Raw genomic sequence first — 14,086 nt, 5'->3', positions numbered from 1 at the left:
CATCTTGCGTTTTTGTTTGTTTTATATCAAGTGTAGTAATAGTATTTTCTTGTTATGGTGGTTTAGTTCCTACTTCCTCCATGTTAACATAAAAAAGGAGTTGTTTCAATATAAAGGTGGGCTGTTGTGGTGTATTCAGTGAGCTTGGAACAAAATGTTTTTGGAGCTTTGTTAGAGTAAATAAAGCATTTTTAACTTGCATATCTATCTGTCTATCTGTCTGTCTATCAAATTCTTTCTTTATTTTCATAAAATTCATTCTTTGAATACAATTCATAGAATTTAAATTCTGTTTATTTAAATTTTTCTATACAATCAAATTTAAAATGTGAAGTCTTGTTTGTTGCATTATTTCAAATTCAGAAACTTACTTGAAATTTAAAAGACATTTATTTATTTTAGAATAAACAGTTCATGAGATTCATTTCAGTTGTAGAATATGATTTCATTTAGAATGTGATGTCAAAAGGAACTTAAAAGGGCGCAACCTTGCTTATATTATCACATCATTTGATTTCCATACCCCATTCCCTCTGCCAGTTTACACACAAACACACACATACACCCACACACACTTTGTCATAGTGATTATTTGTGCATGGGGCTGGGCCAGGGGCATGAATGCACATACACCTGAATGAGGCTGCTCTCCAGAGAGCATCACTAATGTCACCGTTGATTCTTAGTTATTCATCCCAATGATTCTGAGGCCTGGAGCACAAGTCGCACATGTGTTGTCAAGGCAACGCCACATAGAGGCTTGCCGTTTGACCCCAGGGTGTTCTCTGTGATGTCATAATAGTCTACTTGTCTCAACTGTGGGTGCGCTTTTTTATATTTGAACCTTTGTCTCGTCACATCCCAGCTATTATTTGTCGAAAATCTGTTTTTAATGTGCGCAAGCAAAGTCAGATAATTCTTTAGTGCAGAGTGAAGGATTGCGGGATTATCTCGTTGTTTATAAAGATGACCGGTGCTTATTTTTTTTTTTACAGAAAGTGATGCCACAGAGCAATGCAGGCTTTTTATTTTGCTCGAGGTGATGCCCAGCTCATGCTGTAGACTATAGAGAGACACACACACTTACACAAATACACACACACATGCACGGAGGCTGGCTACTAAAGGAGACCTGGCGCGGTCTCTCTGTGTCAGCGCAGACTTAATGAGGCAGCACACAAGTAGCTTTAGGAGTCAATGGATGTAGATAATGTGGATGAGGGTTCACTTCACTGAACTGCCTGTACGCAAGCAAGCCAGTGTCTAGCCTAGGGCCACACTGTGTGTGTGTGTGTGTGTGTGTGAATAGCCATACTCCAGTCCCCTCTATTCTGTAGTCATAAGAGCAAAAGAAATCATCATTCCTTCACATTGCATGTCACTCCCTGTTATCCAGCCCCTGATGTCTCTATTGTGTGCGCCGAGCCGATGTTAGGTTGAGTGGCTTTGGTGAGAGCAGTTATTCCTCGGTGTTCTGATGTTTTAAAAGGGTTGGGTTGGTTTTTATGGCTTGTTAATGGTGTGGCGCTCTCTACTGCAGCCCATGTGGCAAGTACGTGAGCATGGGAACAGATGACAGCCCCTCATGCACATCATAGACCACCTGGAGCTAGCCAGGCGGAACCTCATAGGAGCTGGGCAATGTTTGAGGGGGATGATGGAGGGTGCGCTGCTAGAGGTGAATAGAGAGAGGAAGAGAAAAAGATTGAGGGAGTTGAGCTTGACCAAATCAATGCAACACACGTGCACGATTAAACACATGCACATCTGCATATGTTTGAGTTTTACTATGCAGGTGTTCTGAATACTTGATTCTGAATGGTCATTCTGCACTCAAATATTGTTGTGTAATGACTGCTAAACTAAATAATCGAACATTGCCCAGCCCCTGGTAACAGATTTCTTACATAGCTATGCTAGTTGTATGGTGTCTGTTCGCGGTCTCATTTCTCTTATGTAATAAAATAATCTAAAATCAATATTTTATGTTTTGTTTATTAATTTAGTGTGCTTCAAATCAGGGTCTTGATGACCCTGTTGGCAGCAACTATCCGACTGTATATAATGCCTTACTTGCATGTCATTGCATAACCTGTATACACTACTGTTAAAAAGTGTAGGGTCGGTAAGATTTTTTAAATGTTTTTGAAAGTATTTTATGCCCACCAAGGCTGCTTTTATTAGATTCAAAGTACAGTAATAAACAGCTTAATTGTGAAATATTGTTAATTAAATTTGTAATAAGTTAAAAAATTAACTTATTTAATATATTTTTTTTAATTTAAAATAAGTAATGAAGATTTTAACATGGATTTATGAAGAGTCTTGAGAATCACACACACAAATCATTCTAATATACTGCTTTGGTGCTGAAGAACCATTTTTATTTTTATTGAAAACAGTCGTACTTGTTGATATTTTTCAAAACATTTTTTCAGGATTATTTGATGAATAGAAAGTTCAAAACAACAGCATTGATTTGAAATAGAAATCTTTTGTAATATTATGAATTTATTTATGTCTTTACCAATAACCAATATATAGCTGATGTATAACATCTATTTTATATTTTATACATTTTTTTTCTAAATGCATTTACAACAATTATATATTGTTTTAAATTATGTATTTGTGAGTTTTCTTTTAAGATTTCATTCAACAGTGTTATGATTAATTTATAGTGTTGAATATGTAATTTATAGTGTTATGTTTATTTAAAGACTAAACAAATAAACAGTATGATACTTATATATCATGCATTTTTATTGTACTGTATGCAGGTTTGTGTGTAAATTCACATTCAAGCTCAAACATGCTGTGGTAGCACATGACCCCTAACTTTCTCCATGACCGAACTCCACTGATTTAATTTAATTCCTAATTCCTTTCTCTATCTCTTCCTTCTTCTCTCCTTTGAATAGCCCCCACAGAGAATGTCATGTTGAAAAGGGAGTGAGGCAGCAATGTTTTGCCGAAATGTTTGTTTGCAAGGCTGAGTGATGTCTGATCCCCCTGAGAGCTCATTTTGCCACGTTTGCGCTTGATTTGCTTCTTATGCTGTTTATTAAAGGTAATTACAAGCTGTTTGGAGATCTATAAGAGAACTGCTCAGGGGGAGCCTCCTCCAAAATATGTGGGAACAGAATGGAAAATGAGGTACACTTGCGGGTGACGTGGCGAAATCGCATGGGTAGGGGTTGCAGGTGTGCTTAGAGAAAACACTGTGGAGGAACGTGTCTATAGTTGATCGGGTTTACTTACACATCACAATCTCTGACACTGCAAGCACTAGATCCGAATGAATCTTTGACATGCTGGTATGTTAGCAGCATGTGTGTACATCTTTCTCAGGTAAATCTGGTAGAGGTGCAGCTGCCCCGTTTCCCCCTTTCCCTCCCCGCCGTCCCAGATCCGTCCAGGTGTGTCTCAGCCAGCTGCCGTGGAGGGGAAGGAGCGGCGATATCAGGAGCTCGTCAGCCTCCCAACCCTCCCTTCTCCGTGCCGTGCGGTAATTGTTAAAAAGACAAACAAGCTGCCTGCCTATCTGTGCATAATGAAAGGGGGCCAGCTGCAATTTGCTCCTCGCTTAATTCGTTAAGTATTCTGAATTTATTTTCTCGAGTGACAGTGGCATCTGTCGTAGCTGGCGAAGAGGACTTATGTGCAAATGACGTTACACAATAGATGCGTGATGAGGGGGAGGAAATGTGTTAAGGGTGCAGTGTTAAAAGGATAGTTCACCCAAATCTAAAAATTCTGTAGGTATTTATTTCATAATCTTTCTGCAATGTTCTGCATGTTATTTCTATGCAGTTATTATGATGGGCTGAACCTTTAAACTTTCATTTTAAAAGTGTTATTCAGTCACTATATATTCCAAGTCTTCTGAAGCCTTATGATAGCTTTGTGTGAGAAACAGAATAGATCTATGCCATTATTATTAGGTTTCCTAACGAGAATTCCTAAAAGAACTAGTAATGTCCAATTTGTGAATGAATCATTCTTTTGAGTTGGATCTTTTCAGTGAATCACTTGATACAGTGAATGATTCATTCATGAATCAGACTTTTTTGGTTCTACTTAACTTAAATGTTGGTCTTTCTCTCCTAAAAATGTTATCGTATGGCTTCAGAAGACTTGAAATGTGGATCATGAGTCATTTGGAGCATTTTAATCATCATTGTTGAAGCTTTAAAGTCCCCATTCATAGTTATCTAAAAAAAAAAAAAAAGAGGTCAGAAAAAGAAAGTCAGACAGGTTTGGAACAACAAGAGGGTAAGTAAATCATTTAAAAATGAAGAGGTCTCATTTTTGGTTAGACTGTCCCTTTAAGGAGGTCAATCAAGGTGTGCAGGGGTCAAGGAGTGTGCGATTTAGCAGAAGAAAAGGTGGGGACAAGGTATGGATTTTGTAAGAATCCAAGTTCTCTCATGTTGTCGTCAGAAAAGCAGAGCAGTGCAGGTGATACAGCGCTGCCAGGTAAACTCTGCAAATAAAGCCCCCTAAATACTGCCTGATAATTAACATCTGCTGTCTGGTGTGATCTTGCCTCTGCACATCAGCTCAGTGTGTGAGTATATATACTGTGTGTGTGAAGGGGGGGGGGGGGTGGAGGAATAAGCGGATGTCATAGCTCATCAGTGCTCTATGTGAGATGCGCAGGAATCAGGGGAAGGCACACTCTCGATGGACGGACGGGGGCGGAGGTCCCAGAGAGACGGGTGGAGGCCCCTCAGTGTACAGTATGTGCGTGCGCTCGAGCCCGTGTGTGGGAGAAGGGGCCACCTGGGGTCGGACTCTTCAAAGGCCGCTCTCAGAGGAGCGGTGAGAGGTGCCTGTATGACAGGAATCCTAGCTTTGATCCGGAATAGGAGTCAGAGTGGGAGAAGAGATGGAAGGCAGGAAGGATGAATCCAGAGGGGAACTCAGAGGTGTGACTTTCAGATAAAAAAACAGAAGGTGTGGGACATGGTGGATCTAAGATAGGCCTATTCCCTGTTAGGTTTCTTTTAGGATTCGTTCTAAATCTTCACTTTTACCCTGTGGGTATGCCTCTAACATGCCTCTGCTGTTTGTCTATTTCCTTGTTTTGTTGTATGTATAACTCTGCGTTCAGAGGCATTCTGTGTTTTTGTTTCTCGCTTTGAGTTACATCTGGATTGTTTAGAGCATTCATTTAATTAACTAGTGGTGTATTGTTCATAAGTTTTAAACTTGAACTTGAAACTTTTCCCAGCTTGTTTGGAATACAGACTGTAACCTCAAATCATGTGATTTAAGTAAAGTTGATCTTATTTTAAAAGTTTAAATATAGGATGCACAATTATTGTTACTATATCAGATATTAGAGATTAAAAAGTATATTACATTATGCAATACATATATTACATAATAAAACATACATGTACAACAACACATTAATAAAATATTAGATACATATATTTAGTGTATATAATATTATATATGTCATAATATATCAAATTTTATATTTTATTTATTATTATATTTTATTGCATGTTTATTTCTACTATTTAACATTTTAGGTGACATTTGCCATCATTTAATGCTCACTTGAAGGTAATCTAGCTATTATAATATTTAGCAAATCTCAAAATTAATAGATATTTTGTTTACTATAAAAAGCAAGACTTTGATGCCTAGATATCAATATTGTCCATCCCTAGTTTAAACTTGTGCTTTTCTGTCAGTGTCCTAAAAAAAAAAAAGTTTTTGTTTTAATTTTCGCTTAAAGTAATCTAGAAGTTTGGGATATAGAAGGAATTCTGTGATTGGCTTGGTTTTATCATGCTGTGTCCTCACTGGTTATTCAGCATCACCAACATATTCAGATATTTCACCTTGAATTAGTTGAACAATTTCAGATGGAAAACATATGAAGAGATTAAGAGAATGAGTGTGGGTAGAAGATTATTGGGTATCATCAAGATCGAGGGATGTGACGGGTGGGTGAAATAGGGAGGGATCCATGGGACAGAAGGGAAATGGGGGAGATTTGGCAAGGAACAAGGGATGAGATGAGAGGAATGCATGATCAGTGCTTTACCCTCCCTCTAGGTACAGAGATGTTGCGGGAGGAATAGATACAGAGGGAGGGAGAAAGAAAGAGAGATGAACTGACCGGGTGCTGATGAGGGAGGTTGACCTTCGGAAGTGAGTGAGAGTGAGCGAGGAGGATGAGGCTGGCTGACAGGGGCTCTCCTGGTTTTTGGCAGCCTCTCAGTCTGCGCGGTGAGCAGCTGGACTTCATTAGGCGCTGGTGTTAATTACTGGGTCCAGGCTGCAGCCGCCCGCACGCACAAAACACTCACCGCAATTCAGCCAGGGTCACCTTGAAATTGATCATTTACCATCAGAGAGAGGAAGACGGACTGAGTAGAATGAATGAACCAGTGACAAACTATTTGGTCTGTTTCAAAACCTACTAAGGCACATTACCAATGTGAAAACTCATCTAAAAGCTGTTCATCTTAAGATATCTTTTATGGCCTAATTCTAAGGGAATTTGAATCCTTGCAGAGGATGCAATACCATAATGCATTCTGAAAAGCTCAGTGGAAAAAATTAACAAAAGATGGCGGACGAGCCAAGAGAAACATTGACTTTTACATATTTACATTTCATTCGTTACTGAAAAGCATAGATAGAAATGAGTGCTATGTATCTTGTTTATTGTCTGGTAGCTTAGTGTAACGCTTTGGAATGTGTTGATGCCAATGTAGAGTGTTCAAAATCCCTCCCCCAATTGTCTTTACTGATTTTAGGAAAGAATCTTCCACGATGGTTAAGTTTTTCTTTTGGAAAGTTAGGCATTGAGGCAGCTCACTAGGTTTTGAAACAGAGTTTGTGTCTACTAAAAGAGCTGTGAAACAAAAACAGCTGGTCTTTAGCTAGTGAAAGAAACGGCGAGTGTTAAACGCTACAGCTGTAGCAGACACCGCGGATCGTCAGATACGGGGTGAAGTCGCAGTCAAGGCAGCGATCACTGCGGCTTGGTTTCCTGTGACACCGGCTTGCAAGGTCAACCTCCCTGCGGCGGATGACTCAGCTGACCAAACCTGGGAAAAGGACCGTTCAGGACTTGAAATGTGTGGGAGAGAAAGCTGGCAGAAAGCACAACATTTGGAGATTATTTTCCGTCCACTGCTGTGGGACTTCTTCACACTTATGATAGCTCTGTCGCACACATACACGCACAGTTATACAATTACTTTAAGTTATTCTTTGGAGTGAAGCTCGCGGTCCTACCTTGGCGACACTATGGTAATTACAGTACAAGAGGACAAAGAGAGACAAATGGAAGTTGAGGAGGTACGAGAGAGAGAAAAGGAGGATGTAATAGTCGACCCGACGCACACGTGGTCCCAGCATACCAGAGGCATACAATAGAGCGCTTTTATTCCGCATCCTCACAAAACAAAAGTCTACCACTCTCTGCTCTCAATAATACAAAGGTCTGATACAATCTCCTTCTTAATTCTCAACCATGTCAGTTTTTCAGGAATGTTTTTGCCTCCTCCCTGAAGAAAATCAATGCATTCTGATTTGGTAATTTCCCAGGGTGCCACGCTCTGCTCTCCCTGCGCTGAGAGAGGTGACAAATCCGGTCATGGCGGCGTGAACCCCCCCCACTTCCCATCTTCCTCTGTTTCCACCCTGATTTTGTTTGTGTTTCTCTCTTTCTCTATCTCTCTCTCGCCATCTCTGGGTGTTGCGACAGTGCGCGAGCTTAGAATTTGTTGGAATTTCGCAGCCCTTCCCGGTGCTCTGGTGAAAAACACTCATTTGTGACGGTGCCAAGCTGCTAATGGCGGATGGCGGGGTCCGTGCCGAATCCCACCTCCGCTCCCCCGCGCTCGTTATTCTGTGCTCGGCACCGCTCGCACCCCTCCCCTACATCTGCCAAACTCAGCTGCGAGGGAGCGGCATAATTATCCCGCCGGAGCCTCAGACGCCTCCATGCCGTCACAACTGGGGCTTCATTAGAGACCCGCAAGAATGCCCCTGTGCGTGTATGTGTGTGTGCGAGAGAATGTGTTACGTTTATTTGAAGATATTTGCACGCGTCCCTTTGTGTGTTTGCGTGTTGTGTATGTGCGCGAGTGTGTAGCGAAGCATGGATAGTTGCTCCGAGAGTTTTATGTCCATGGCTTGCAGCGCGAGTGTTACTTTGGTGCCGTTCGCATGCGTGTTTGCGAGTCCTGTCTGTGCTAATATTCTGGTGAGTACGCCATTAATGAGTGTGTGGCGTGTGGGTGTGCGAGGATCTGATGAGTCGGGCTCAGAGGTAATTTGACTTCTTAGAGCTACAGACCCCTGTGCCAACCCCCCCAGCCCCCTTCACCAGCTGAGAAGTCCCTGAGGAAGGCCGGGTTTAACAGGGCCTAGATTCCCCCACTTACAACACACACATGCCGCAATGACACACACTTATATACTGTCAAAGACACGCGCACTTTAAATGCACGTTCATAATGAGACATTGGCCTCTTTTAAAGGCACCTGTCCATGTGCGCATCTCTCTGAGACTTAATTTGCCTTGAGAGTGTGAGAGTTTGCTTGTAGGCTAAAGTGTGAATAGCAAGCACATATGTCAGTGTGTGAATAAAAGTCAGTAGAGCCATAAAACATAGATTTAAATTGATATGTAGTTTTGATGAGCTTTCAGGAAGTATCACAACATTTGGTTTGATTTCTGCTTCTAGTTTTTGCTTTAACACCATTTTAAGACTAAATCTGATCTACCTTTCTATGTTATTTTACATGGACAGTGTATTGTTTTCTTTCTTTTCTTTCTTTTTTTGGATAGAAATTAATACTTTTCTTCAGCAAGGTACATTGATTATAAGAATTTTACATAGTTACAAAATATTTCTATATCACATAAATTCTGATGTTTTTTAAGCCTTCTATTTATCAAATAATCCTTAAAAATGTCTCATGATTTCCACAAAAATATAAAAAGTACAACCATTTTTCAACATCGCTAATAAGAAATTCATGAGCACCAAATCAGCATATTAGAATGATTTCTGAAGGTTCATGTGACACTGAAGACTGGATTAATGGCAGCTGAAAATTCAGCTTTGCTATCACAGAAATAAACTACATCTTAAAATATATTAATATAGAAAAAAAGTTGTTTTCTTTTAAATAATACTTCACAATATTTCTCCCTTTTTTTAAACAAATAAATGCAACCTCGGTGATCATAAGAGACTTCTTTCAAAAACCAACCCTAAACTTTAAAACAGTAGTTCTATAACTGTATATAAATATATATTGTACTTGATCTGTTATTGTTGTTTAATCTATTTGAGATAAAGAGATACTGTAGTCATCTTAAATGTCAGGCAGACACACTGAGTGTACGATTATTGGCCAGAATAAGCTGTGAAGCAAACCAGACTAAGACTGTAATGACCTGATTTGAGTACTGAGCCGAAGTTATCTGAAAATGCTAGCTTAGAATCAGAGGATTTGTTGTTGTAGGGTTTTTTCCCTCTCATTAAGTCTCTCTTTTCTCTCTCATTTCTCTTCTTATGTCACTTTCACCTCCTCTCCTTTTCTCTCTGCTCTCTGAAGAGTCTGGAGACTCTAATTGTAATGATGTTTTGGGTTCTTTTTATCTCTGCCACACATTGATGTTGTAATTGTAGGTCTGTGTGTGTGAAAGAGGGAAATAGGAGGGATATTACCATCCGCTGTTCTCTCAGGCCACCGACTGTGCTGTCGTAGACGGCCGTTAGTGCTCCACGCATGCCAGTGCATGTGATGTGGGGCTGGCTGTTGCATCACCTTGCCACTACTACATGCTGCTCTCTCATAGAACTCCAAAACTTAGAAAAACACATATATTAATTTTCTGTACTTAAAGAGAAAAGATAAGTGACTATTTAAGTCACTTTAAACATATTTGTGCACACTTTGACATTACATTGTGTTCTTTTTTTATATTTACTCATGTTTTGCCCTCATGTCAGCCAGAAGTTTCATGCAAACACTGAGACATCCGTGTGAGGAAAAGAGCTTCAGATTTTCCATTTGAAACTCGGCAGGGACATCAGACCACCTTGGAGGAACCACAAGCCTCCTCTGCGTACCCTCCACCCCAAAGGAAGGCCAGAATATCTCAGTTCCAGGCCAAAGCAAGCATCCTTTCCCCTCCTGGGCCAGATCTTCTAGCGCAGTTACAGTCCAGTGTTCACCCAAGGACAGAGGGGAAGTTAAGCATGAAAGCTACTTGATACTCTCGCCTCACTTTTATGCACCAGACTAACCATTTTGAACTAGATCGCAGTGTTGGGAACAGGACAGGCATGTTTTCACTCTTTGGTGACCTTTGTATGTGGGGTCAGGGGTCAGGGGGTAAACACTGTGCTGGCTCACTGCATTTCCTGCAGGCGTTAATTGTGCTGCTGGCGCCTTATTGACAGTGTTTCTTGCTCTCCATACTGTGCACATTTTGTCTCGCTCACACCTCAGCCCCCTCCTTCCTCTGTCAGTAAATCCCCTTTATACTGGAGGGACGTGAGGGAATGGTAGAGATGGATGAAGAGGGAGGAATGGATGGATGGATAGATGGGGAGGGAGGAGGGCGAACTGTGAGCTGAGCTTCTACGTAAGTGTCAGTCATATTAAAAGCCGCTGACAGCTTTCGCTTCCAGACCAAACTCTGGACAAATAGCTCTCCAATCGATAGTTTCCCAACAGCAATATTTGGTATCAATGCGTGTCCTTCTCATTACACGATGAGGCCAGAGTCTCCCTGGGCTCTGAATAATTTATCCCCTTGACGTGGAGAGAATAGCAAAGAAGGAAATGCCGCCCTATCTCTCTCATACTCTACAACTCCGTTCCAAAACCTAGTGAGCTGCCTCCGTAGGCAGCATTTTAAAGTATTATAGCCATGAAGTCTGTTCCAAAATGTAGGCAGCGTAATTATGCTGCATCCTAAGATACATAATTTTGGCTAAATTCTAAGGCAACATTACATTTGCAGAGAAAGTAATCCCAGTATGTACTGCGACAACTTTAGTAAACACAACAACAACAAAAAAACCAAAATGGAGTACAGACCTAAGAGAAATGAGAAAAATATTGAATATAAATAAACATTCAACACTGAAAAGTGTTGTAAAAAATAAATTAAAAAAGGATGCATTATAATTCATTTAAAATGTGCTGTTTAAGCTCAAATATTATTTCTGAATTTAATTAAGAAAGCATTTTAAAATCCCAATTCTGTTTCCGAATCTGAATAGTTTCAAATAGGATATGGAATAGCAATTTAAATTATTACGTATTCAGTATTTATTATTTGATATTTATGTTTAATTTTTAAATGTAGTCATTTGAAAGTGTTGACATATTAAAAAATCCTATAGCAATTTTTTAAAGTTTTGGTCCAGAATATCTGAAACTTTTAATAGATGGATGGATGGTTATGTTTAAGAGTATTACGTTTTTAGCTTAGCGGAATGCTAGCAGTAAACTATTGTTGGTGCCTATGTAGAGCATTTCCAGGTTTCATTTCAGTTGTCTAAATAGGCAGCGGCTTTCTAAGACAACAAGGCAGTTCACTAGGTTTTGTAACAGCCCACCACACTTAGCTCTCCATAGCTTATACCAAGCGCTCACCTCACTCCCTGTGTTCTCAAGCCTGTCCCTTTCTCTTCCTCATTGACACAAATCTTCCTCTCTCTTTCTCATGCTTTTCTCATCATCATATTTTTAGTTTTCCTCCAGCAGCCCCACTTCTCTTTTTAAGTAGCTTTGCATACATTAATCGCTTGCCATGCCAGGTGCTGCTGGGTAGTATTTGCCTAGACTCAGCAGTATGAATGTGTTTATGGGGTGAGCTGGGTCTATGAGGGTCCTCCATAAGAAGAGGATCAACATATCCATAGGCATTACGCATCTTGCCGTCGCCTCTCCGGGGAAAGGGCGCTCGAAGAGCAAACTCATTTTAAACACACTTACTCCACTCCGACCGCATCTCTCGCTCATTATGGCAGCAGCCAATAGCGTGGGATCCGTGTGGAGGTGAGCCATCTTGAATAAGTGGTAGAGAACATTAGCGAAGAAGAAGATAATGGAGGTCTGGAAGGCTGGCTAATGAGTGCTATCCTCTCAAGAACAGACCCTCAGCCTTATCCCCACCGAGGAGAAAGCAGGCGGAAAAGGTTCCCGCTCCGTCTTCCGTTATCTTTCGTGACCCTTCCTCCCTCACCCGCCCTCGCCTCCTAATCATCACTAAGTATTATAAATGTTAGCTTAAACCAGGCAATCATCGCTACACCATAATAATAAACTTTTATTGCCATGTTCCTATTAGTGAGTTAATGTTGTCTGCTGATGGCGTGTAATTGTGCTCTTTTCTCGGCTTTGCGAGTCCCACATTTCCCTCATGCCCAATCAGCTACGCACGGGGAGAGAAAATAAATAGCCTAATGCTGTTTTAATTACTGAAAACATAAAGCATGAAGCCTACGCCTTCCCTCCTCTCCTCTCCTTTAGCTACCTGCAGTTCTCATCACCGCACTCGCAACCAGCGGCACTGACCGGCAGAGCGAGCGGGGCCACGGCTCACGCCCGCCCACTCTGTAGAGGAGCCGTAGATACCTTTAGGGACATCCGGAAGAGTTTGGACGCATTTGCGCTTCCATCATTAGCAAAGTATGCTCTTATATGTTTGTTTTTGGGGGGGCGAACTCGCTTAACAGTCACAGCACAAAAACCTGTATCAGATTTCTGCATTTTGTGAACTCGTTTGTGGCGTTACCTGATTTACAAATAGAAGGGCAACCGCAATCCTTCATGGGGAGTTCGTTCTTGGTGTTGTTTTGCGGTCTTAGCTGGTCATTATGTTCACTATCTCTTCTTAGTATGCACACACACTCCCACCGAAGCACAAACATACACAAGCCTCTGTAATCTACCCTGAGAACATGGCATTGGTATTCTAGTACGTTTTTTGACAATGCTTACTACAATGCAATTAGTCGCATATCACACACATTCTCAAACACAAAACCACCTCCTGTGGTGTTTACAGCACACTAACATCCCGCCCATACCATCACACACTCAATCATCGACACACACACTCTGGACTTCTATAGTGTGGCAGTGTTTCTAAGGAAACAGAGCGTTTGACGTGTCTTTGTGGCTCCTAGTCAGCCGCCTTCCCAGACGCCACTGTTCTTATTTTAACTCGCACCCTTCACACCTCCGCCGAGGCCGGAGAACACGCTCGCCCCGCTAGACATGACACTGAAGCAGATGTTAAAAGCGCTCCTGCAGTAATTAATCTGATACCTGTGCTACAACTGTTGATTTAAAAAAGGGGGGCTTCAAACTACACAGAGTTATAAATAGATTATGGTAAAAATGACCTGACTTGTGCGAGGAAATGTTAAAACACTGCTGAAATGGTTCGTTTTTATTTTTAGACATTAAGTAAATCCAAGCAGCATCTGTAGTGGTTCACAGCTCAGAAGTTTCAGCTGTGCTGGGTTGTTTAACCCACATGTTCTGTTTTGTGTCTCTTGAAAATCACACATTAAAATATCAATATTGAAGTTTGATTTCATAAACAAAATTTCAACTGTACTCTATGAAACTTTTTTTTTTTCACCAATTTGGGGTCTCAGAGACCCCATTGTAAAATACTAAGTACTGTAATGCAACAAATTCTCACATTAAAGTTCTCTGACTGGTGTACACTTTTGCCAGTTGTTTTTAATTTATTTGATTGTGTTTTTATATGGTTTGTATTTGCCAGTGTTATTTTAGTTTTATTTATATGCGGGTAACACTTTATAATAATTTTCAATTTATAAATCATTAACAAACGTTATGTAATGTTTAACGGATCATTAGTTAATATATATTCACATATCTACTGCAGAAACGTGAAATAATGTGCTTGTTAATATTTACTAATAAATGTATTAAACATTACCTAATAATTAACATTTCATGTCAATTAAAATGCTTAGAAATGTCATTAAACTTCTAATTCTAAATTCTAAATGCACATCTTAAAAAGCTACAAATGATTTTA

At 40.4% G+C, this 14,086-nt stretch overlaps 1 protein-coding gene across 4 annotated transcripts in view; it reads left to right on the top strand.

Moving 5' to 3' along the window:
- znf423 (zinc finger protein 423) overlaps positions 1-14,086 on the top strand; it is a 154,597-nt gene that overhangs the window by 83,484 nt on the left and 57,027 nt on the right. The gene's annotated exons all lie outside the window — the stretch shown is intronic.

This window comes from Cyprinus carpio, chromosome B18 (genome assembly GCF_018340385.1).
Source record: "Cyprinus carpio isolate SPL01 chromosome B18, ASM1834038v1, whole genome shotgun sequence".
Classification (NCBI taxonomy): domain Eukaryota; kingdom Metazoa; phylum Chordata; class Actinopteri; order Cypriniformes; family Cyprinidae; genus Cyprinus; species Cyprinus carpio.
Note: the sequence above shows the minus strand (reverse complement) of the source record. Positions and strands in the feature narration are given on the sequence as shown.